Source organism: Acipenser ruthenus, chromosome 48 (genome assembly GCF_902713425.1).
Source record: "Acipenser ruthenus chromosome 48, fAciRut3.2 maternal haplotype, whole genome shotgun sequence".
NCBI lineage: Eukaryota > Metazoa > Chordata > Actinopteri > Acipenseriformes > Acipenseridae > Acipenser > Acipenser ruthenus.
This window is the reverse complement of record NC_081236.1, coordinates 4,937,121-4,963,660: the sequence shown is the minus strand read 5'-3', so window position 1 is coordinate 4,963,660 and position 26,540 is coordinate 4,937,121. Positions and strand designations below refer to the sequence as shown.

Here is a 26,540-nt window from a genome sequence, read left to right as displayed (position 1 = left end):
GATATCTTAAAATGATTTAGAGATATCTCTAAATATTTGAAGATATCTTCAAATATTTAGAGATATCTGGAAATGATTTAGAGATATCTTCAAATATTTATAGATATCTATAAATGAATTAGAGATATCTCTAAATGATAATTTGACTTGCCATACTCCGTGTAGTACACTCATACCGCAGCACAGTCCCGCAGTACAGTACCTCACCCTAACGCAGCTGGGAATCAGAGCGCACCAATACTCCCGCTCCGAGTTTATATAACAAGGCTCCTTCCCGCCACACAAATGTAACAATTTCAGAGACAGAGGAGGGAGTGCTTGGGGGTTTCAATACATAAAACACAACCAATACATACAGTTGACAATACAAACACAGGAGATATTCACATACACTACACCCTACTATTATAACAATATGTTTGATTTTTTTCATGCGCCCATGTGTGTCTAAAACAATCCGACTGCAGTAAGTTTTATCAGATGGTTGTTTAATTTTAAATATTTGATTTTGCAGCGCATGTAACTGCAACGCCATTTTAAGGTGGCAGGACGAACAACAGGACCATATCAATCCTTAGAATGTGATTAATCATTCAACTCACGCTTCCATACATATTTGCAGTATTCCCGACAACGCATTATCAATGCATGATTACAAATGAACACATTCGTTTGATAGGTCTTAATGTAGTGACTAATATCACCTCACAGATCATTATAACTCACAGTGATACTTTCAAAGTTATGCTTTTAATACTATTAACCAGTAAGGCAAATTAGTTGGGGAATGTATTACGCTTTATTCCAATGTTAAATGAAAAAGTTCAAAAAAGACTTGCGTTGGCCGGGAATCGAACCCGGGTCAACTGCTGGGAAGGCAGCTATGATCACCACTATACCACCAACGCCTCCGTTCTCAAAATCACCTTCAAAGATTGAATTAAGCCACTGTAACGTTGGCTGCTGGGACAGGTCCCGTCTTGCCTCTACTCGATAAGCGTTAATACAGCGACTGGTGTTTGTGGGAGATTTTTATGGTGTTTATAGATTGATTATTTCTGTAATTATTATTTCATACACAGCAGGCTGGTGTGCATCATGCCTGTACTAACACGATGAAGCAATTATTGTATTCTATTTTCTTTCAAAAAGGTGCATGCCATGAAGATGGCGTGTGAAAAAAAAGAACAAGCTTCTCTGCCGTGTGAGGATTGCACCTGCCGTGACCCGGATTCGAACCGGGGTTGTTGCGGCCACAACGCAAAGTACTAACCACTATACGATCAAGGCGAACTACCGAGAAGCTCGTGTTTGTTTTGTCAGCTGGGCACTCCGTGCTACACACACGGCAGAACAATTGTAGCAGGTCGCTGCTATGTGTTTTGTTTTATTGTTTTAATTAGGCTACTTTCATTTTTAGAATCTTTCGTTTCTTTCCCTGCGCCAATCAGAGGATGATTCCCCTTTACCTGGCTCATTTCAAAGGCTGGTTTTAAAGACAAGGGGGAGCGGAATAGGAAGCAGGATGTAAGGGAACGGGAGGCTCTCGTGACGGCGGCGGTATGGCTGGTCGGCAGCATGTGCTATGGCGGTGTGTTTACAATGATTATGTGTGTGGTGTCCGAGTAGCGGCAGTAGTATTGAAGTGTAGCAGGTCTTTATATACAGATAGCGAAATTTATGTTATTTTCACTACGCCACCGTGTGTTTATTTTGGACAAGGACCTCGAGTGGTTGGTTCCCGCACAAACTCTTTTTATCCAGGAGAAATCAAGCAATCATACTCCAAAAATAATCTTTACAAGTTTTAATTAATAATTGTTTTCAAAATCTCAAGCACATTAACAACAATGTAAACAATATGACAATTCCACTTTCACTTCACCATCTAACAATTGTCTAGTAGATACATATAGAGATGATACAATTAAACAAACTCTTAATCTAGGAGTTTCTTATAGTGAAGTTAATTCAACTAGTTACCACATATTATAGTATTGCAGTTTATATAAAATACTTGGATCTATCAGTTTCTTATAGTAAGGTTAATTAACCAGTTCAGCAAATCTGTTCTTTTTGTGGTACATACAAAATAGACAACAAAGTCAGCACTTGAATGGTCTCGTTACAATCTAGATTACATTTGTAAAGTACACAGTACCAATTTCCTCCAATCTATTTAAAATGAATATATAAAACAGCTGCGTGCTCACAAGAATAAAATAAAATATAACAAATTGCAGTGCATCCCTTTGCAAAACAACGAAACACAGTTTTGTTTTGTATATTTTTTATGTGTATGTATGCATATCGAAACTAAATCCTATCTTAACAAGTTTCCTCATTTATAGCGACCACCTCTCGATGCCCATAGAAATGCTAGCCGCCAGGTAAAGCAAATCAGACTGCCCCTAACAGGCACACAGCAAGCTGACACTAATTCCTCAATACAGAGGACAACGCTTCTATGGAAGCTCGTGGAACCAAATCGCCGCCAGCATTTGGCTGTTTAATCTAGGGGTATGATTCTTGCTAGGGGTGCGCGAGTTCCCGGGTTCAAATCCCGGATGTGTCCGTGTTCAATATCTTGCATTACACTTTTCTAATTACGATGTATTGCCGGGAAGGCGCTCAATCACGTGACTGAAAAAGACTGAAAAATCGTCACCGAGAGCTCTGCTTGCCCACTCGTTAAATCAGGACTGCCATCTTTGTGTACACAGGGAATCAAATGCTTAAAAGTTCAACAGAAGTCTCACATAACAGATTATAAAACCATTCATTTCACAGTTGCTGTACATCATACAGCAATGACTATTTTGGTAACATATGTCTGATTTTTTCATGCGCCCATGTGTGTCTGAAACAATCCGGCTGCAGTAAGTTTTATCAGATGGTTGTTTAATTTTAAATATTTGATTTTGCAGCGCATGTAACTGCAACGCCATTGTTATGTGGCAGGACGAACAACAGGACCATATCAATCCTTAGAATGTGATTAATCATTCAACTCACGCTTCCATACATATTTGCAGTTTTCCCGACAACGCATTATCAATGCATGATTCCAAATGAACACATTCGTTTGATGGGGCTTAATGTAGTGACTAATATCACCTCACAGATCATTATAACTCACAGTGATACTTTCAAAGTTATGCTTTTAAGACTATTAACCAGTAAGGCAAATTAGTTGGGGAATGTATTACGCTTTATTCCAATGTTAAATGAAAAAGTTCAAAAAAGACTTGCGTTGGCCGAGAATCGATCCGGGGTTAACTGCTTGGAAGGCAGCTATGCTCACCACTATACCACCAACGCCTCCGTTCTCAAAATCACCTTCAAAGATTGAATTAAGCCACTGTAACGTTGGCTGCTGGGACAGGTCCCGTCTTGCCTCTACTCGATAAGCGTTAATACAGCGACTGGTGTTTGTGGGAGATTTTTATGGTGTTTATAGATTGATTATTTCTGTAATTATTATTTCATACACAGCAGGCTGGTGTGCATCATGCCTGTACTAACACGATGAAGCAATTGTTGTATTCTATTTTCTTTCAAAAAGGTGCATGCCATGAAGATGGCGTGTGAAAAAAAAGAACAAGCTTCTCTGCCGTGTGAGGATTGCACCTGCCGTGACCCGGATTCGAACCGGGGTTGTTGCAGCCACAACGCAAAGTACTAACCACTATACGATCATGGCGAACTACCGAGAAGCTCGTGTTTGTTTTGTCAGCTGGGCACTCCGTGCTACACACACGGCAGAACAATTGCAGCAGGTCGCTGCTATGTGTGTTGTTTTATTGTTTTAATTAGGCTACTTTCATTTTTAGAATGTTTCGTTTCTTTCCCTGCGCCAATCAGAGGATGATTCCCCTTTACCTGGCTCATTTCAAAGGCTGGTTTTCAAGAGAAGGGGGAGCGGAATAGGAAGCAGGATGTAAGGGAACGGGAGGCTCTCGTGACGGCGGCGGTATGGCTGGTCGGCAGCCTGTGCTATGGCGGTGTGTTTACAATGATTCCGTGTGTGGTGTCCGAGTAGCGGCAGTAGTATTGAAGTGTAGCCGGTCTTTATATACAGATAGCGAAATTTATGTTATTTTCACTACGCCACCGTGTGTTTATTGAGGACAAGGACCTCGAGTGGTTGGTTCCCGCACAAACTCTTTTATCCAGGAGAAATCAAGCAATCATACTCCAAAAATAATCTTTACAAGTTTTAATTAATAATTGTTTTCAAAATCTCAAGCACATTAACAACAATGTAAACAATATGACAATTCCACTTTCACTTCACCATCTAACAATTGTCTGGTAGATACATATAGAGATGATACAATTAAACAAACTCTTAATCTAGCAGTTTCTTATAGTGAAGTTAATTCAACTAGTTACCACATATTATAGTATTGCAGTTTATATAAAATACTTGGATCTATCAGTTTTTTATAGTAAGGTTAATTAACCAGTTCAGCAAATCTGTTCTTTTTGTGGTACATACAAAGTAGACAACAACGTCAGCACTTGAATGGTCTCGTTACAATCTAGATTACATTTGTAAAGAACACAGTACCAATTTCCCCCAATCTATTTAAAATGAATATATAAAACAGCTGCGTGCTCGCAAGAATAAAATAAATATAAAAAATTGCAGTGCATCCCTTTACAAAACAACGAAACACAGTTTTGTTTTGTTTATTTTTTATGTGTATGTATGCATATCGAAACTAAATCCTATCTTAACAAGTTTCCTCATTTATAGCGACCACCTCTCGATGCCCATAGAAATGCTAGCCGCCAGGTAAAGCAAATCAGACTGCCCCTAACAGGCACACAGCAACGTGACACTAATTCCTCAATACAGAGCATCTAGGTCTACGCTTCTTTGGAAGCTCATGGAACCAAATCGCCGCCAGCATTTGGCTGTTTAATCTAGGGGTATGATTCTTGCTAGGGGTGCGCGAGTTCCCGGGTTCAAATCCGGGATGTGTCCGTGTTCAATATCTTGCATTCCACTTTTCTATTTACGGTGCATTGCCGGGAAGGCGCTCAATCACGTGACTGAAAAATACTGAAAAATCAGTCACCGAGAGCTCTGCTTGCCCACTCGTTAAATCAGGACTGCCACCTTTGTGTACACAGGGAATCAAATGCTTAAAAATTCAACAGAAGTCTCACATAACAGATTATAAAACCATTCATTTCACAGTTGCTGTAGATCATACAGCAATGACTATTTTGGTAACATATGTTTGATTTTTTTCATGCGCCCATGTGTGTCTAAAACAATCCGGCTGCAGTAAGTTTTATCAGATGGTTGTTTAATTTTAAATATTTGATTTTGCAGAGCATGTAACTGCAACGCAATTGTTATGTGGCAGGACGAACAACAGGACCATATCAATCCTTAGAATGTGATTAATCATTCAACTCACGCTTCCATCCATATTTGCAGTTTTCCCGACAACGCATTATCAATGCATGATTCCAAATGAACACATTCGTTTGATGGGGCTTAATGTAGTGACTAATATCACCTCACAGATCATTATAACTCACAGTGATACTTTCAAAGTTATGCTTTTAAGACTATTAACCAGTAAGGCAAATTAGTTGGGGAATGTATTACGCTTTCTTCCAATGTTAAATGAAAAAGTTCAAAAAAGACTTGCGTTGGTCGGGAATCGAACCCGGGTCAACTGCTTGGAAGGCAGCTATGCTCACCACTATACCACCAACGCCTCCGTTCTCAAAATCACCTTCAAAGATTGAATTAAGCCACTGTAACGTTGGCTGCTGGGACAGGTCCCGTCTTGCCTCTACTCGATAAGCGTTAATACAGCGACTGGTGTTTGTGGGAGATTTTTATGGTGTTTATAGATTGATTATTTCTGTAATTATTATTTCATACACAGCAGGCTGGTGTGCATCATGCCTGTACTAACACGATGAAGCAATTATTGTATTCTATTTTCTTTCAAAAAGGTGCATGCCATGAAGATGGCGTGTGAAAAAAAAGAACAAGCTTCTCTGCCGTGTGAGGATTGCACCTGCCGTGACCCGGATTCGAACCGGAGTTGTTACGGCCACAACGCAAAGTACTAATCACTATACGATCACGGCGAACTACCGAGAAGCTCGTGTTTGTTTTGTCAGCTGGGCACTCCGTGCTACACACACGGCAGAACAATTGCAGCAGGTCGCTGCTATGTGTGTTGTTTTATTGTTTTAATTAGGCTACTTTCATTTTTAGAATGTTTCGTTTCTTTCCCTGCGCCAATCAGAGGATGATTCCCCTTTACCTGGCTCATTTCAAAGGCTGGTTTTAAAGACAAGGGGGAGCAGAATAGGAAGCAGGATGTAAGGGAACGGGAGGCTCTCGTGACGGCGGCGGTATGGCTGGTCGGCAGCCTGTGCTATGGCGGTGTGTTTACAATGATTCCGTGTGTGGTGTCCGAGTAGCGGCAGTAGTATTGAAGTGTAGCAGGTCTTTATATACAGATAGCGTAATTTATGTTATTTTCACTACGCCACCGTGTGTTTATTGAGGACAAGGACCTCGAGTGGTTGGTTCCCGTACAAACTCTTTTATCCAGGAGAAATCAAGCAATCATACTCCAAAAATAATCTTTACAAGTTTTAATTAATAATTGTTTTCAAAATCTCAAGCACATTAACAACAATGTAAACAATATGACAATTCCACTTTCACTTCACCATCTAACAATTGTCTGGTAGATACATATAGAGATGATACAATTAAACAAACTCTTAATCTAGCAGTTTCTTATAGTGAAGTTAATTCAACTAGTTACCACATATTATAGTATTGCAGTTTATATAAAATACTTGGATCTATCAGTTTTTTATAGTAAGGTTAATTAACCAGTTCAGCAAATCTGTTCTTTTTGTGGTACATACAAAGTAGACAACAACGTCAGCACTTGAATGGTCTCGTTACAATCTAGATTACATTTGTAAAGAACACAGTACCAATTTCCCCCAATCTATTTAAAATGAATATATAAAACAGCTGCGTGCTCGCAAGAATAAAATAAATATAAAAAATTGCAGTGCATCCCTTTGCAAAACAACGAAACACAGTTTTGTTTTGTTTATTTTTTATGTGTATGTATGCATATCGAAACTAAATCCTATCTTAACAAGTTTCCTCATTTATAGCGACCACCTCTCGATACCCATAGAAATGCTAGCCGCCAGGTAAAGCAAATCAGACTGCCCCTAACAGGCACACAGCAAGGTGACACTAATTCCTCAATACAGAGCATCTAGGTCTACGCTTCTTTGGAAGCTCATGGAACCAAATCGCCGCCAGCATTTGGCTGTTTAATCTAGGGGTATGATTCTTGCTAGGGGTGCGCGAGTTCCCGGGTTCAAATCCGGGATGTGTCCGTGTTCAATATCTTGCATTCCACTTTTCTATTTACGGTGCATTGCCGGGAAGGCGCTCAATCACGTGACTGAAAAAGACTGAAAAATCAGTCACCGAGAGCTCTGCTTGCCCACTCGTTAAATCAGGACTGCCGCCTTTGTGTACACAGGGAATCAAATGCTTAAAAATTCAACAGAAGTCTCACATAACAGATTATAAAACCATTCATTTCACAGTTGCTGTAGATCATACAGCAATGACTATTTTGGTAACATATGTTTGATTTTTTTCATGCGCCCATGTGTGTCTAAAACAATCCGGCTGCAGTAAGTTTTATCAGATGGTTGTTTAATTTAAAATATTTGATTTTGCAGCGCATGTAACTGCAACGCCATTGTTATGTGGCAGGACGAACAACAGGACCATATCAATCCTTAGAATGTGATTAATCATTCAACTCACGCTTCCATACATATTTGCAGTTTTCCCGACAACGCATTATCAATGCATGATTCCAAATGAACACATTCGTTTGATGGGGCTTAATGTAGTGACTAATATCACCTCACAGATCATTATAACTCACAGTGATACTTTCAAAGTTATGCTTTTAAGACTATTAACCAGTAAGGCAAATTAGTTGGGGAATGTATTACGCTTTCTTCCAATGTTAAATGAAAAAGTTCAAAAAAGACTTGCGTTGGCCGGGAATCGAACCCGGATCAACTGCTTGGAAGGCAGCTATGCTCACCACTATACCACCAACGCCTCCGTTCTCAAAATCACCTTCAAAGATTGAATTAAGCCACTGTAACGTAGGCTGCTGGGACAGGTCCCGTCTTGCCTCTACTCGATAAGCGTTAATACAGCGACTGGTGTTTGTGGGAGATTTTTATGGTGTTTATAGATTGATTATTTCTGTAATTATTATTTAGTACACAGCAGGCAGGTGTGCATCATGCCTGTACTAACACGATGAAGCAATTATTGTATTCTATTTTCTTTCAAAAAGGTGCATGCCATGAAGATGGCGTGTGAAAAAAAAGAACAAGCTTTTCTGCCGTGTGAGGATTGCACCTGCCGTGACCCGGATTCGAACAGGGGTTGTTGCGGCCACAACGCAAAGTACTAACCACTATACGATCACGGCGAACTACCGAGAAGCTCGTGTTTGTTTTGTCAGCTGGGCACTCCGTGCTACACACACGGCAGAACAATTGCAGCAGGCCGCTGCTATGTGTTTTGTTTTATTGTTTTAATTAGGCTACTTTCATTTTTAGAATCTTTCGTTTCTTTCCCTGCGCCAATCAGAGGATGATTCCCCTTTACCTGGCTCATTTCAAAGGCTGGTTTTAAAGACAAGGGGGAGCGGAATGGGAAGCAGGATGTAAGGGAACGGGAGGCTCTCGTGACGGCGGCGGTATGGCTGGTCAGCAGCCTGTGCTATGGCGGTGTGTTTACAATGATTCTGTGTGTGGTGTCCGAGTAGCGGCAGTAGTATTGAAGTGTAGCAGGTCTTTATATACAGATAGCGAAATTTATGTTATTTTCACTACGCCACCGTGTGTTTATTGAGGACAAGGACCTCGAGTGGTTGGTTCCCGCACAAACTCTTTTATCCAGGAGAAATCAAGCAATCATACTCCAAAAATAATCTTTACAAGTTTTAATTAATAATTGTTTTCAAAATCTCAAGCACATTAACAACAATGTAAACAATATGACAATTCCACTTTCACTTCACCATCTAACAATTGTCTAGTAGATACATATAGAGATGATACAATTAAACAAACTCTTAATCTAGCAGTTTCTTATAGTGAAGTTAATTCAACTAGTTACCACATATTATAGTATTGCAGTTTATATAAAATACTTGGATCTATCAGTTTCTTATAGTAAGGTTAATTAACCAGTTCAGCAAATCTGTTCTTTTTGTGGTACATACAAAATAGACAACAAAGTCAGCACTTGAATGGTCTCGTTACAATCTAGATTACATTTGTAAAGTACACAGTACCAATTTCCTCCAATCTATTTAAAATGAATATATAAAACAGCTGCGTGCTCACAAGAATAAAATAAAATATAACAAATTGCAGTGCATCCCTTTGCAAAACAACGAAACACAGTTTTGTTTTGTATATTTTTTATGTGTATGTATGCATATCGAAACTAAATCCTATCTTAACAAGTTTCCTCATTTATAGCGACCACCTCTCGATGCCCATAGAAATGCTAGCCGCCAGGTAAAGCAAATCAGACTGCCCCTAACAGGCACACAGCAAGCTGACACTAATTCCTCAATACAGAGGACAACGCTTCTATGGAAGCTCGTGGAACCAAATCGCCGCCAGCATTTGGCTGTTTAATCTAGGGGTATGATTCTTGCTAGGGGTGCGCGAGTTCCCGGGTTCAAATCCCGGATGTGTCCGTGTTCAATATCTTGCATTACACTTTTCTAATTACGATGTATTGCCGGGAAGGCGCTCAATCACGTGACTGAAAAAGACTGAAAAATCGTCACCGAGAGCTCTGCTTGCCCACTCGTTAAATCAGGACTGCCATCTTTGTGTACACAGGGAATCAAATGCTTAAAAGTTCAACAGAAGTCTCACATAACAGATTATAAAACCATTCATTTCACAGTTGCTGTACATCATACAGCAATGACTATTTTGGTAACATATGTTTGATTTTTTCATGCGCCCATGTGTGTCTGAAACAATCCGGCTGCAGTAAGTTTTATCAGATGGTTGTTTAATTTTAAATATTTGATTTTGCAGCGCATGTAACTGCAACGCCATTGTTATGTGGCAGGACGAACAACAGGACCATATCAATCCTTAGAATGTGATTAATCATTCAACTCACGCTTCCATACATATTTGCAGTTTTCCCGACAACGCATTATCAATGCATGATTCCAAATGAACACATTCGTTTGATGGGGCTTAATGTAGTGACTAATATCACCTCACAGATCATTATAACTCACAGTGATACTTTCAAAGTTATGCTTTTAAGACTATTAACCAGTAAGGCAAATTAGTTGGGGAATGTATTACGCTTTCTTCCAATGTTAAATGAAAAAGTTCAAAAAAGACTTGCGTTGGTCGGGAATCGAACCCGGGTCAACTGCTTGGAAGGCAGCTATGCTCACCACTATACCACCAACGCCTCCGTTCTCAAAATCACCTTCAAAGATTGAATTAAGCCACTGTAACGTTGGCTGCTGGGACAGGTCCCGTCTTGCCTCTACTCGATAAGCGTTAATACAGCGACTGGTGTTTGTGGGAGATTTTTATGGTGTTTATAGATTGATTATTTCTGTAATTATTATTTCATACACAGCAGGCTGGTGTGCATCATGCCTGTACTAACACGATGAAGCAATGATTGTATTCTATTTTCTTTCAAAAAGGTGCATGCCATGAAGATGGCGTGTGAAAAAAAAGAACAAGCTTCTCTGCCGTGTGAGGATTGCACCTGCCGTGACCCGGATTCGAACCGGAGTTGTTGCGGCCACAACGCAAAGTACTAACCACTATACGATCACGTCGAACTACCGAGAAGCTCGTGTTTGTTTTGTCAGCTGGGCACTCCGTGCTACACACACGGCAGAACAATTGCAGCAGGTCGCTGCTATGTGTTTTGTTTTATTGTTTTAATTAGGCTACTTTCATTTTTAGAATGTTTCGTTTCTTTCCCTGCGCCAATCAGAGGATGATTCCCCTTTACCTGGCTCTTTTCAAAGGCTGTTTTTAAAGACAAGGGGGAGCAGAATAGGAAGCAGGATGTAAGGGAATGGGAGGCTCTCGTGACGGCGGTGGTATGGCTGGTCGGCAGCCTGTGCTATGGCGGTGTGTTTACAATGATTCCGTGTGTGGTGTCCGAGTAGCGGCAGTAGTATTGAAGTGTAGCAGGTCTTTATATACAGATAGCGTAATTTATGTTATTTTCACTACGCCACCGTGTGTTTATTGAGGACAAGGACCTCGAGTGGTTGGTTCCCGTACAAACTCTTTTATCCAGGAGAAATCAAGCAATCATACTCCAAAAATAATCTTTACAAGTTTTAATTAATAATTGTTTTCAAAATCTCAAGCACATTAACAACAATGTAAACAATATGACAATTCCACTTTCACTTCACCATCTAACAATTGTCTGGTAGATACATATAGAGATGATACAATTAAACAAACTCTTAATCTAGCAGTTTCTTATAGTGAAGTTAATTCAACTAGTTACCACATATTATAGTATTGCAGTTTATATAAAATACTTGGATCTATCAGTTTTTTATAGTAAGGTTAATTAACCAGTTCAGCAAATCTGTTCTTTTTGTGGTACATACAAAGTAGACAACAACGTCAGCACTTGAATGGTCTCGTTACAATCTAGATTACATTTGTAAAATACACAGTACCAATTTCCCCCAATCTATTTAAAATGAATATATAAAACAGCTGCGTGCTCGCAAGAATAAAATAAAATATAACAAATTGCAGTGCATCCCTTTGCAAAACAACGAAACACAGTTTTGTTTTGTTTATTTTTTATGTGTATGTATGCATATCGAAACTAAATCCTATCTTAACAAGTTTCCTCATTTATAGCGACCACCTCTCGATGCCCATAGAAATGCTAGCCGCCAGGTAAAGCAAATCAGACTGCCCCTAACAGGCACACAGCAAGCTGACACTAATTCCTCAATACAGAGCATCTAGGTCTACGCTTCTTTGGAAGCTCGTGGAACCAAATCAACGCCAGCATTTGGCTGTTTAATCTAGGGGTATGATTCTTGCTTCGGGTGCGCGAGTTCCCGGGTTCAAATCCCGGATGTGTCCATGTTCAATATCTTGCATTACACTTTTCTAATTACGATGCATTGCCGGGAAGGCGCTCAATCATGTGACTGAAAAAGACTGAAAAATCAGTGACCGAGAGCTCTGTTTGCCCACTCGTTAAATCAGGACTGCCATCTTTGTGTACACAGGGAATCAAATGCTTAAAAATTCAACAGAAGTCTCACATTACAGATTATAAAACCATTCATTTCACAGTTGCTGTACATCATACAGCAATGACTATTTTGGTAACATATGTTTGATTTTTTTCATGCGCCCATGTGTGTCTAAAACAATCCGGCTGCAGTAAGTTTTATCAGATGGTTGTTTAATTTAAAATATTTGATTTTGCAGCGCATGTAACTGCAACGCCATTGTTATGTGGCAGGACGAACAACAGGACCATATCAATCCTTAGAATGTGATTAATCATTCAACTCACGCTTCCATCCATATTTGCAGTTTTCCCGACAACGCATTATCAATGCATGATTCCAAATGAACACATTCGTTTGATGGGGCTTAATGTAGTGACTAATATCACCTCACAGATCATTATAACTCACAGTGATACTTTCAAAGTTATGCTTTTAAGACTATTAACCAGTAAGGCAAATTAGTTGGGGAATGTATTACGCTTTATTCCAATGTTAAATGAAAAAGTTCAAAAAAGACTTGCGTTGGCCGAGAATCGATCCGGGGTTAACTGCTTGGAAGGCAGCTATGCTCACCACTATACCACCAACGCCTCCGTTCTCAAAATCACCTTCAAAGATTGAATTAAGCCACTGTAACGTTGGCTGCTGGGACAGGTCCCGTCTTGCCTCTACTCGATAAGCGTTAATACAGCGACTGGTGTTTGTGGGAGATTTTTATGGTGTTTATAGATTGATTATTTCTGTAATTATTATTTCATACACAGCAGGCTGGTGTGCATCATGCCTGTACTAACACGATGAAGCAATTGTTGTATTCTATTTTCTTTCAAAAAGGTGCATGCCATGAAGATGGCGTGTGAAAAAAAAGAACAAGCTTCTCTGCCGTGTGAGGATTGCACCTGCCGTGACCCGGATTCGAACCGGGGTTGTTGCAGCCACAACGCAAAGTACTAACCACTATACGATCATGGCGAACTACCGAGAAGCTCGTGTTTGTTTTGTCAGCTGGGCACTCCGTGCTACACACACGGCAGAACAATTGCAGCAGGTCGCTGCTATGTGTGTTGTTTTATTGTTTTAATTAGGCTACTTTCATTTTTAGAATGTTTCGTTTCTTTCCCTGCGCCAATCAGAGGATGATTCCCCTTTACCTGGCTCATTTCAAAGGCTGGTTTTCAAGAGAAGGGGGAGCGGAATAGGAAGCAGGATGTAAGGGAACGGGAGGCTCTCGTGACGGCGGCGGTATGGCTGGTCGGCAGCCTGTGCTATGGCGGTGTGTTTACAATGATTCCGTGTGTGGTGTCCGAGTAGCGGCAGTAGTATTGAAGTGTAGCCGGTCTTTATATACAGATAGCGAAATTTATGTTATTTTCACTACGCCACCGTGTGTTTATTGAGGACAAGGACCTCGAGTGGTTGGTTCCCGCACAAACTCTTTTATCCAGGAGAAATCAAGCAATCATACTCCAAAAATAATCTTTACAAGTTTTAATTAATAATTGTTTTCAAAATCTCAAGCACATTAACAACAATGTAAACAATATGACAATTCCACTTTCACTTCACCATCTAACAATTGTCTGGTAGATACATATAGAGATGATACAATTAAACAAACTCTTAATCTAGCAGTTTCTTATAGTGAAGTTAATTCAACTAGTTACCACATATTATAGTATTGCAGTTTATATAAAATACTTGGATCTATCAGTTTTTTATAGTAAGGTTAATTAACCAGTTCAGCAAATCTGTTCTTTTTGTGGTACATACAAAGTAGACAACAACGTCAGCACTTGAATGGTCTCGTTACAATCTAGATTACATTTGTAAAGAACACAGTACCAATTTCCCCCAATCTATTTAAAATGAATATATAAAACAGCTGCGTGCTCGCAAGAATAAAATAAATATAAAAAATTGCAGTGCATCCCTTTACAAAACAACGAAACACAGTTTTGTTTTGTTTATTTTTTATGTGTATGTATGCATATCGAAACTAAATCCTATCTTAACAAGTTTCCTCATTTATAGCGACCACCTCTCGATGCCCATAGAAATGCTAGCCGCCAGGTAAAGCAAATCAGACTGCCCCTAACAGGCACACAGCAACGTGACACTAATTCCTCAATACAGAGCATCTAGGTCTACGCTTCTTTGGAAGCTCATGGAACCAAATCGCCGCCAGCATTTGGCTGTTTAATCTAGGGGTATGATTCTTGCTAGGGGTGCGCGAGTTCCCGGGTTCAAATCCGGGATGTGTCCGTGTTCAATATCTTGCATTCCACTTTTCTATTTACGGTGCATTGCCGGGAAGGCGCTCAATCACGTGACTGAAAAATACTGAAAAATCAGTCACCGAGAGCTCTGCTTGCCCACTCGTTAAATCAGGACTGCCACCTTTGTGTACACAGGGAATCAAATGCTTAAAAATTCAACAGAAGTCTCACATAACAGATTATAAAACCATTCATTTCACAGTTGCTGTAGATCATACAGCAATGACTATTTTGGTAACATATGTTTGATTTTTTTCATGCGCCCATGTGTGTCTAAAACAATCCGGCTGCAGTAAGTTTTATCAGATGGTTGTTTAATTTTAAATATTTGATTTTGCAGAGCATGTAACTGCAACGCAATTGTTATGTGGCAGGACGAACAACAGGACCATATCAATCCTTAGAATGTGATTAATCATTCAACTCACGCTTCCATCCATATTTGCAGTTTTCCCGACAACGCATTATCAATGCATGATTCCAAATGAACACATTCGTTTGATGGGGCTTAATGTAGTGACTAATATCACCTCACAGATCATTATAACTCACAGTGATACTTTCAAAGTTATGCTTTTAAGACTATTAACCAGTAAGGCAAATTAGTTGGGGAATGTATTACGCTTTCTTCCAATGTTAAATGAAAAAGTTCAAAAAAGACTTGCGTTGGTCGGGAATCGAACCCGGGTCAACTGCTTGGAAGGCAGCTATGCTCACCACTATACCACCAACGCCTCCGTTCTCAAAATCACCTTCAAAGATTGAATTAAGCCACTGTAACGTTGGCTGCTGGGACAGGTCCCGTCTTGCCTCTACTCGATAAGCGTTAATACAGCGACTGGTGTTTGTGGGAGATTTTTATTGTGTTTATAGATTGATTATTTCTGTAATTATTATTTCATACACAGCAGGCTGGTGTGCATCATGCCTGTACTAACACGATGAAGCAATGATTGTATTCTATTTTCTTTCAAAAAGGTGCATGCCATGAAGATGGCGTGTGAAAAAAAAGAACAAGCTTCTCTGCCGTGTGAGGATTGCACCTGCCGTGACCCGGATTCGAACCGGAGTTGTTACGGCCACAACGCAAAGTACTAATCACTATACGATCACGTCGAACTACCGAGAAGCTCGTGTTTGTTTTGTCAGCTGGGCACTCCGTGCTACACACACGGCAGAACAATTGCAGCAGGTCGCTGCTATGTGTGTTGTTTTATTGTTTTAATTAGGCTACTTTCATTTTTAGAATGTTTCGTTTCTTTCCCTGCGCCAATCAGAGGATGATTCCCCTTTACCTGGCTCATTTCAAAGGCTGGTTTTAAAGACAAGGGGGAGCAGAATAGGAAGCAGGATGTAAGGGAACGGGAGGCTCTCGTGACGGCGGCGGTATGGCTGGTCGGCAGCCTGTGCTATGGCGGTGTGTTTACAATGATTCCGTGTGTGGTGTCCGAGTAGCGGCAGTAGTATTGAAGTGTAGCAGGTCTTTATATACAGATAGCGTAATTTATGTTATTTTCACTACGCCACCGTGTGTTTATTGAGGACAAGGACCTCGAGTGGTTGGTTCCCGTACAAACTCTTTTATCCAGGAGAAATCAAGCAATCATACTCCAAAAATAATCTTTACAAGTTTTAATTAATAATTGTTTTCAAAATCTCAAGCACATTAACAACAATGTAAACAATATGACAATTCCACTTTCACTTCACCATCTAACAATTGTCTGGTAGATACATATAGAGATGATACAATTAAACAAACTCTTAATCTAGCAGTTTCTTATAGTGAAGTTAATTCAACTAGTTACCACATATTATAGTATTGCAGTTTATATAAAATACTTGGATCTATCAGTTTTTTATAGTAAGGTTAATTAACCAGTTCAGCAAATCTGTTCTTTTTGTGGTACATACAAAGTAGACAACAACGTCAGCACTTGAATGGTCTCGTTACAATCTAGATTACATTTGTAAAGAACACAGTACCAATTTCCCCCAATCTATTTAAAATGAATATATAAAACAGCTGCGTGCTCGCAAGAATAAAATAAATATAAAAAATTGCAGTGCATCCCTTTGCAAAACAACGAAACACAGTTTTGTTTTGTTTATTTTTTATGTGTATGTATGCATATCGAAACTAAATCCTATCTTAACAAGTTTCCTCATTTATAGCGACCACCTCTCGATACCCATAGAAATGCTAGCCGCCAGGTAAAGCAAATCAGACTGCCCCTAACAGGCACACAGCAAGGTGACACTAATTCCTCAATACAGAGCATCTAGGTCTACGCTTCTTTGGAAGCTCATGGAACCAAATCGCCGCCAGCATTTGGCTGTTTAATCTAGGGGTATGATTCTTGCTAGGGGTGCGCGAGTTCCCGGGTTCAAATCCGGGATGTGTCCGTGTTCAATATCTTGCATTCCACTTTTCTATTTACGGTGCATTGCCGGGAAGGCGCTCAATCACGTGACTGAAAAAGACTGAAAAATCAGTCACCGAGAGCTCTGCTTGCCCACTCGTTAAATCAGGACTGCCGCCTTTGTGTACACAGGGAATCAAATGCTTAAAAATTCAACAGAAGTCTCACATAACAGATTATAAAACCATTCATTTCACAGTTGCTGTAGATCATACAGCAATGACTATTTTGGTAACATATGTTTGATTTTTTTCATGCGCCCATGTGTGTCTAAAACAATCCGGCTGCAGTAAGTTTTATCAGATGGTTGTTTAATTTAAAATATTTGATTTTGCAGCGCATGTAACTGCAACGCCATTGTTATGTGGCAGGACGAACAACAGGACCATATCAATCCTTAGAATGTGATTAATCATTCAACTCACGCTTCCATACATATTTGCAGTTTTCCCGACAACGCATTATCAATGCATGATTCCAAATGAACACATTCGTTTGATGGGGCTTAATGTAGTGACTAATATCACCTCACAGATCATTATAACTCACAGTGATACTTTCAAAGTTATGCTTTTAAGACTATTAACCAGTAAGGCAAATTAGTTGGGGAATGTATTACGCTTTCTTCCAATGTTAAATGAAAAAGTTCAAAAAAGACTTGCGTTGGCCGGGAATCGAACCCGGATCAACTGCTTGGAAGGCAGCTATGCTCACCACTATACCACCAACGCCTCCGTTCTCAAAATCACCTTCAAAGATTGAATTAAGCCACTGTAACGTAGGCTGCTGGGACAGGTCCCGTCTTGCCTCTACTCGATAAGCGTTAATACAGCGACTGGTGTTTGTGGGAGATTTTTATGGTGTTTATAGATTGATTATTTCTGTAATTATTATTTAGTACACAGCAGGCAGGTGTGCATCATGCCTGTACTAACACGATGAAGCAATTATTGTATTCTATTTTCTTTCAAAAAGGTGCATGCCATGAAGATGGCGTGTGAAAAAAAAGAACAAGCTTTTCTGCCGTGTGAGGATTGCACCTGCCGTGACCCGGATTCGAACAGGGGTTGTTGCGGCCACAACGCAAAGTACTAACCACTATACGATCACGGCGAACTACCGAGAAGCTCGTGTTTGTTTTGTCAGCTGGGCACTCCGTGCTACACACACGGCAGAACAATTGCAGCAGGCCGCTGCTATGTGTTTTGTTTTATTGTTTTAATTAGGCTACTTTCATTTTTAGAATCTTTCGTTTCTTTCCCTGCGCCAATCAGAGGATGATTCCCCTTTACCTGGCTCATTTCAAAGGCTGGTTTTAAAGACAAGGGGGAGCGGAATGGGAAGCAGGATGTAAGGGAACGGGAGGCTCTCGTGACGGCGGCGGTATGGCTGGTCAGCAGCCTGTGCTATGGCGGTGTGTTTACAATGATTCTGTGTGTGGTGTCCGAGTAGCGGCAGTAGTATTGAAGTGTAGCAGGTCTTTATATACAGATAGCGAAATTTATGTTATTTTCACTACGCCACCGTGTGTTTATTGAGGACAAGGACCTCGAGTGGTTGGTTCCCGCACAAACTCTTTTATCCAGGAGAAATCAAGCAATCATACTCCAAAAATAATCTTTACAAGTTTTAATTAATAATTGTTTTCAAAATCTCAAGCACATTAACAACAATGTAAACAATATGACAATTCCACTTTCACTTCACCATCTAACAATTGTCTAGTAGATACATATAGAGATGATACAATTAAACAAACTCTTAATCTAGCAGTTTCTTATAGTGAAGTTAATTCAACTAGTTACCACATATTATAGTATTGCAGTTTATATAAAATACTTGGATCTATCAGTTTTTTATAGTAAGTTTAATTAACCAGTTCCGCAAATCTGTTCTTTTTGTGGTACATACACAGTAGACAACAACGTCAGCACTTGAATGGTCTCGTTATAATCTAGATTACATTTGTAAAGTACACAGTACCAATTTCCCCCAATCTAATTAAAATGAAAATATAAAACAGCTGCGTGCTCGCAAGAATAAAATAAAATATAAAAAATTGCAGTGCATCCCTTTGCAAAACAACGAAACACAGTTTTGTTTTGTTTATTTTTTATGTATGCATATCGAAACTAAATCCTATTTTAACAAGTTTCCTCATTTATAGCGACCACCTCTCGATGCCCATAGAAATGCTAGCCGCCAGGTAAAGCAAATCAGACTGCCCCTAACAGGCACACAGCAAGGTGACACTAATTCCTCAATACAGAGCATCTAGGTCTACGCTTCTTTGGAAGCTCGTGGAACCAAATCGCCGCCAGCATTTGGCTGTTTAATCTAGGGGTATGATTCTTGCTTCGGGTGCGCGAGTTCCCGGGTTCAAATCCCGGATGTGTCCGTGTTCAATAACTTGCATAACACTTTTCTAATTACGATGCATTGCCGGGAAGGCGCTCAATCACGTGACTGAAAAAGACTGAAAAATCAGTCACCGAGAGCTCTGCTTGACCACTCGTTAAATCAGGACTGCCATCTTTGTGTACACAGGGAATCAAATGCTTAAAAATTCAACAGAAGTCTCACATAACAGATTATAAAACCATTCATTTTACAGTTGCTGTACATCATACAGCAATGACTATTTTGGTAACATATGTTTGATTTTTTTCATGCGCCCATGTGTGTCTAAAACAATCCGGCTGCAGTAAGTTTTATCAGATGGTTGTTTAATTTTAAATATTTGATTTTGCAGCGCATTTAACTGCAACGCAATTGTTATGTGGCAGGACGAACAACAGGACCATATCAATCCTTAGAATGTGATTAATCATTCAACTCACGCTTCCATACATATTTGCAGTTTTCCCGACAACGCATTATCAATGCATGATTCTAAATGAACACATTCGTTTGATGGGGCTTAATGTAGTGACTAATATCACCTCACAGATCATTATAACTCACAGTGATACTTTCAAAGTTATGCTTTTAAGACTATTAACTAGTAAGGGAAATTAGTTGGGGAATGTATTACGCTTTATTCCAATGTTAAATGAAAAAGTTCAAAAAAGACTTGCGTTGGCCGGGAACCGAACCCGGATCAACTGCTTGGAAGGCAGCTATGCTCACCACTATACCACCAACGCCTCCGTTCTCAAAATCACCTTCAAAGATTGAATTAAGCCACTGTAACGTTGGCTGCTGGGACAGGTCCCGTCTTGCCTCTACTCGATAGGCGTTAATACAGCGACTGGTGTTTGTGGGAGATTTTTATGGTGTTTATAGATTGATTATTTCTGTAATTATTATTTCATACACAGCAGGCTGGTGTGCATCATGCCTGTACTAACACGATGAAGCAATTATTGTATTCTATTTTCTTTCAAAAAGGTGCATGCCATGAAGATGGCGTGTGAAAAAAAAGAACAAGCTTCTCTGCCGTGTGAGGATTGCACCTGCCATGACCCGGATTCGAACCGGGGTTGTTGCGGCCACAACGCAAAGTACTAACCACTATACGATCACGGCGAACTACCGAGAAGCTCGTGTTTGTTTTGTCAGCTGGGCACTCCGTGCTACACACACGGCAGAACAATTGCAGCAGGTCGCTGCTATGTGTTTTGTTTTATTGTTTTAATTAGGCTACTTTCATTTTTAGAATCTTTCGTTTCTTTCCCTGCGCCAATCAGAGGATGATTCCCCTTTACCTGGCTCATTTCAAAGGCTGGTTTTAAAGACAAGGGGGAGCGGAATAGGAAGCGGGATGTAAGGGAACGGGAGGCTCTCGTGACGGCGGCGGTATGGCTGGTCGGCAGCCTGTGCTATGGCGGTGTGTTTACAATGATTCCGTGTGTGGTGTCCGAGTAGCGGCAGTAGTATTGAAGTGTAGCAGGTCTTTATATACAGATAGCGAAATTTATGTTATTTTCACTACGCCACCGTGTGTTTATTGAGGACAAGGACCTCGAGTGGTTGGTTCCCGCACAAACTCTTTTATCCAGGAGAAATCAAGCAATCATACTCCAAAAATAATCTTTACAAGTTTTAATTAATAATTGTTTTCAAAATCTCAAGCACATTAACAACAATGTAAACAATATGACAATTCCACTTTCACTTCACCATCTAACAATTGTCTAGTAGATACATATAGAGATGATACAATTCACTGGTTGCCTACGAGGGCTTGAGAGGAGGCGAAATTGGGAGTGAGATATTAAGAATGAGACCAGATGAGAGGATTTCTCCGATTGCTTAGGAGGCTCGAGAGGGGTGAGACATTTGAGAGTTTAAGAGTGAGACGAGTTTGAGGAATGGCGAGATTGAGGGCTGGAGTTTGGGAATGGTGCTTAGTAACATTGAGGTTAGATACTGATAGCAGGACGAGATAGGGGGGACGAAGAGTTTTCCCTTCTCGTCGGGTCAGGCAGCATCCTCTGGCTGCTGGGCGACGTAGAGAGGGAGACATGAGAAGAGCAAAGGATTAGATATAAACACTTTCCGCCAGGTCAGGCAGCATCCTCCGACTGCTGGGTGACGTAAAAGTGAGAGAGAGAGCAAAGTTTAGACATATAACATACAACAAACTGACTCTCGCTCCCGACGGGTCAGGCAGCATCCTCTGGCTGCTGGGCGTTTAGTGGAGCAAGAGACAGGAAGGGGACGAACAGGACAAAAGGACAGATCCTTCGCAACTCAGTGCAGCATCCTCAGGCAGCTAAGCTGGCAGCTGGGCGGCGTGGAGAGCTTAGGAAAAAAGTGTCTCGGTCCGTTTAGGAGAGACGAAAACAGAGAAACCCCCCCCCCCTCGGTCGGGGCCCGCTCGGCAGGTGGAGGCACGGCCTACTGCATGAGGGGGCTGAAATGGTCCTGGACCTGAAATAGAAGAGAGGAGATGGGACAGCAAGGTTGAGGCCTGGAAGGCTTAGCGCATAAGCAGCAGAAGAATAGGATGTGGCCGGGGGTCCCCTCAGGTCGGCGAGGAACAGCCGGGCGGCAGTGGTTGAGACGAGAGGCCGACCCGGACAGCCGGGGGAGTGAGACTCACTTCCCCCCAAAAGAGGACCCCCGGCTCCCCGCAAGAACCACACCGTGGGATAGAAAAGAGATCGCAGAGCCGCACACATAAACAAAAGCTAGAAGAAAAAAGAAAAGACAAGAGATGTTAGTAGACAACCTATGCCTATAAGCCGTCCGCACTGTGGAGAGGAAAAACCCCCCTGCAGGGAGGAAACCTCTGGTGGGCCTGGCGGAGAGGGCGCCCCCCACTCCGGGCAAGCTAACAAGTGCTTGGTGAGCTGTGGCGATGTCTGTTGAGGATGATCTAATATAAAAGTTCACAGCTGAAGAGATCCAGCGCCCCATAGACTTAATCAAAGTGTTGATACCTACGCTAGCCGCGGAGGCAGCTGCTCTGATCCAGAATGAATGGGGGGAAAAATAGTAGAAGAAAGTCCGATCCGTGACGAGAGGGTGCATAAACGGGATGAGAACCAGTGACTCGTAAGTATAGATCTGGAGCTGTCGAAGAGGGGATCTGACAGAAGATACTGAATCCTCGGCTTAATTGGACCGTTTTTGAAGATCTGATGAGGAGGATAAAGTGGTTTCCGGGGATTTGAGAGAGATCTGAGCACTTGAGGCCTAGAGCTGGGAAGTTGGAAATTGATGGAGTTGAGAATTCTGCACAGCGGAGAAATCCAAAGGCGACGGTCAGGCACAGGGTTTCCATGACGATGTCGTTGAATAGGTTGAAGCATCCTTGCCAGAGATGAGACAAAGGAGAAGGTCAGTAGAGATTGATTAACTTGATGGAGAGGAGGGGAGCAGGCTTTTTTCCATACCTCTGAGCGTTCTCTCTAGAGATCCGCTATCTCTAGAACAGACGAGAGGAGAAAGATTGGAGGCGAAATTGATACTGAATGCCCGCTAGGTAGCATCTAAATAGAGGAGGGGGCTAAACATAGAGACAGCCTGAGGTGAGTGATGAAGGCGAGGAGGTGCTGTAGGTTGAAAGAGGTTTGAGATCCGTTTTTTTTTTAATTATTTATTTATTTATTTTTTACTCGCAAAAGTGAGTAAATGAAGACCAGGCAGTCGAGTAGGAGGAACGGTAGATGGGACGAGAGCGTTCTCCATAAATCCACGTGGTGATTGAAGGAGGCCGGAGAGAGAGTTATTCAGTTGAATATTGTTTTGCTGAAAGGTAGTACGAGACGAGGGTTGGGGTCTGCTCCTGGGACCAGGTTGTAGAACTTCTGGATCTTGATGTAACTGTCTGTATTGAAATCCTGATGAAGTCCTGATTTTTTTTTTTTTTTTAATTTATTTTTATTTTAACTGCAAGGTGTAGTGTTCTGTAGTAAAATTACTACAGCTGGCCAAAGTCCAGTATCTGGGTGCGTGGAATGGTTCACAAGACCTCATGGTTGAAAATGGCTTAACGGTCAGAGTCTATCCATTGTATTCCCCTTGATGTCTTGGTACTCTTGCTTTTTTTTTTTTTTTTTTTTAAACGGTAAATCACAGGTGTTGTCACGGTAAGTTCACAGGGTGCACTCTGTTCCTTCAGGAATCCTGCAGAGGAAGTGCTTCACAAGAGCAGTTAGACATAGTACTTCCAAGGTAAGGTCATTGCATAGACAGAGCAGCTTTTTCTGAGGGTAGATATTAAAGAGTGAAGAATGTCTATTGATATAGGGAGCCAGGAGGGAGCAGCGGGGGGGGGGCTCTTGAGGATCTCTCCGAGTGTCAAGCAAACTGATGGGATGGATAGAAATGTTGAAGAAGGGACGGAGATGAGGCGGCAGAAATACTAAATTCCGGAGATGTAGGCTTTAACGGTAGAGGGGGCTAAGTGAAGAGAATCCCTTGCATGGGCGATGGAGGCTAGAATCCGTTGCTCATTAAATCAGAATGGGATGTATTTTGAGTGCAGAAAGTTGTAAATGTTTTCCATCCAGAGGTAAATGAAGATTTGGTCGCTGGGACTAAGAGTGTGGCCATGTAGTGATGAGCAGATTGCAGAAGGTTGGAGAGTGTTGTATTTAGTTGAACGGCAGATGTTGGTGTTGCAGAGTTTGATGAGGGCTGAGGTGGCAGCTGGACCTGAACAAATATATGAAATCGACTGCTGAGATGTTTTTTAAAACTAAGGCAGAGAGCTGAGATGCCAACCATCCTGTGTTAGTTAATACGGGATTGATCAGCGGTTTGCTACCATCTTGTCTGTTTGGAATGGAAAAGGTGAACTCATAAATCAGAGATTTGGGTTTCACAACTCCAATCATTCTCCAAATAGTGGAACTCCTTAATTCATAAATCAAACAGATTTCCAGTCTCGTACCATATATTAAAGCTTGTAGTATCTGAGAGGATGAGCGGACATATGACTAAATTGCTGAGGAGGTCAAGCTCTCCGTGTATATATATATATATCTTAGATCCAGGTATTGGAAGAAAGCTGGAGTGTTGGAAGCTCTGGAGGAGAGCAGTTGCAGATTTGAACAGTAAACTAAAGCCACTTTTGTATGCTGCAATAGAAGCAGATCTGAAGAGGGAGCCGAGATTTGCTGTAATGAGGAGATATTAACAGTAGAGGCAAGATCTGCTGAACGGGCAGAGATCTGGGGGGTAAACGATGGAATGCTGTCAGTAGTCTGCAGTGGCCTGCTGTAGAGAGCAGAGAGCTGCTGAATGCGGTGAAAATTGGTATTTGAGAGTTAAGGCGTTTTTAGATGATGTCGGCGATGGGGCTGCCTTTGGGCAGAAATGAAGAATGCATAGATCTGAGGCCGCTGCAGAACCTGAGAGGATAGGAATGCGTTGCTCGGAGGCTGCTACAAAACCTATTGATTTGATCAGGAGCAGTCTAAGAGTGTATTGCGGGATACGAGGACGCTTGACTGAAATGTTGATAATCGTAGCACATAGTTTCCGAATGTGACTGGTAGCTCAAATTGAATGAAATGGACTTTGAAAGTTATATTAAGTGCCTTGATGAAGTTGGGGGCAAATAAGGAAGTGCAAATCCAGGAACAAGAAGGTTGCAGGAATGGCCTGATGCAGGAAAGCTGTAAATTAATGTGACGGTGGATTCTCTTAACATCTCAGAAAGCTGATAAGCATGGCTTCATGACAAGGTTCTCAAGGGGAGGAGTTTGGATTTGAAAAAATTCAAGTTAATATGTAGAAAAAGAGGTTGAGGCAGGAGGGTACTGAGAATCCCTCAAAAAGACAACAAACTGCAGGAATTGATAGAAGGTTTGGAGAGTGCCAGATTCGCAGCGATAGCAAATCATCTTAAATTATGTAGAGCTTGTGGTGTTATGCTGCCATCTAAAGGTTTTGATTGGAATTGAAACTATTGGCTTCAGTGAAGCAGGGTAGCATATATTTGGTTATTGCGATTACAATCCTTGTCTATGTATTAAGCATTTGCTTTAGAACAGTTAGTGATGATATAAGTAAGTTAATGTAGGTCTAGAAGAGGAGCCTGCAGTATTTAGATGTCACAATTCGGCGAGTTGAAGCTCTCATGTTGCAAAAGCGCTGCAGCAGGAGCCAGAAATTGCAGTCGTGTGGCACAGGCTCTCATTGCCTGTTAAAGCTGCCTGGTCGCCGTAGCAACTTACCACTCCCAGTAGTCACTCGCTGAGGCGTTGCTGTGGTAACCATGGTCTGTGAGGCGCCGGTGTAAAACAGTTGCAGTGCAGTGGTGACATTGAACTGATAAAAACGCAGACCAAGTTGAGAATGACGCTGCGTTTTGAACAGCGCAGACTGAGCAGGTAGGAAAATAGCTGATACTATCTTGCGAGCGCAGAGCAGAGAGACAAAAAACAAACACAGACAAGGAAGCGGAAATAGTGCTGGGTTAAAGTAGAAAAAGAGAGCGAGATAGACAGGAGGGGCAGCCAATAACACATACGTGGAGCAGTGCTGGCCATGCCCTAATAATTGACGTGGCGAGCGCTGCATTGTGCGATTGGCTGGAAATACTAAATGAGGCTGAACTGGGATCAGCTTCCACCCGGAAGAGATCGCGGATGCTACCGGGCAGGATGCCACGGAGGGAAGGTAAGACAGGCTAAAGAAAAGGAAATAGGATAAGAAGAAAAAAGGAGCGCAAAGCGGGAGAGCGCCCTCTACGGCATCCCCCGAATTACGCCTGAAGGCTAACATTTAAACAAACTCTTAATCTAGCAGTTTCTTATAGTGAAGTTAATTCAACTAGTTACCACATATTATAGTATTGCAGTTTATATAAAATACTTGGATCTATCAGTTTTTTATAGTAAGGTTAATTAACCAGTTCAGCAAATCTGTTCTTTTTGTGGTACATACAAAGTAGACAACAACGTCAGCACTTGAATGGTCTCGTTACAATCTAGATTACATTTGTAAAGTACACAGTACCAATTTCCCCCAATCTATTT

The 26,540-nt window shown here is 41.2% G+C and overlaps 8 non-coding genes across 8 annotated transcripts; all 8 read right to left on the bottom strand.

Moving 5' to 3' along the window:
* Positions 1 to 836: 836 nt before the first annotated feature.
* trnag-ucc (transfer RNA glycine (anticodon UCC)) lies at positions 837 to 908 on the bottom strand. The gene has a single exon. It is a non-coding gene; the product is annotated as a tRNA-Gly (tRNA).
* Positions 909 to 5,669: 4,761 nt separating this feature from the next.
* On the bottom strand, positions 5,670 to 5,741 carry trnag-ucc (transfer RNA glycine (anticodon UCC)). Its single transcript has one exon. It is a non-coding gene; the product is annotated as a tRNA-Gly (tRNA).
* A 2,348-nt stretch (positions 5,742 to 8,089) lies between these two features.
* On the bottom strand, positions 8,090 to 8,161 carry trnag-ucc (transfer RNA glycine (anticodon UCC)). The gene has a single exon. It is a non-coding gene; the product is annotated as a tRNA-Gly (tRNA).
* Positions 8,162 to 10,501: 2,340 nt separating this feature from the next.
* Positions 10,502 to 10,573, bottom strand: trnag-ucc (transfer RNA glycine (anticodon UCC)). Its single transcript has one exon. It is a non-coding gene; the product is annotated as a tRNA-Gly (tRNA).
* A 4,769-nt stretch (positions 10,574 to 15,342) lies between these two features.
* trnag-ucc (transfer RNA glycine (anticodon UCC)) lies at positions 15,343 to 15,414 on the bottom strand. Its single transcript has one exon. It is a non-coding gene; the product is annotated as a tRNA-Gly (tRNA).
* A 2,348-nt stretch (positions 15,415 to 17,762) lies between these two features.
* trnag-ucc (transfer RNA glycine (anticodon UCC)) lies at positions 17,763 to 17,834 on the bottom strand. Its single transcript has one exon. It is a non-coding gene; the product is annotated as a tRNA-Gly (tRNA).
* A 2,343-nt stretch (positions 17,835 to 20,177) lies between these two features.
* trnag-ucc (transfer RNA glycine (anticodon UCC)) lies at positions 20,178 to 20,249 on the bottom strand. The gene has a single exon. It is a non-coding gene; the product is annotated as a tRNA-Gly (tRNA).
* Positions 20,250 to 20,559: 310 nt separating this feature from the next.
* On the bottom strand, positions 20,560 to 20,631 carry trnah-gug (transfer RNA histidin (anticodon GUG)). Its single transcript has one exon. It is a non-coding gene; the product is annotated as a tRNA-His (tRNA).
* Positions 20,632 to 26,540: the final 5,909 nt, after the last annotated feature.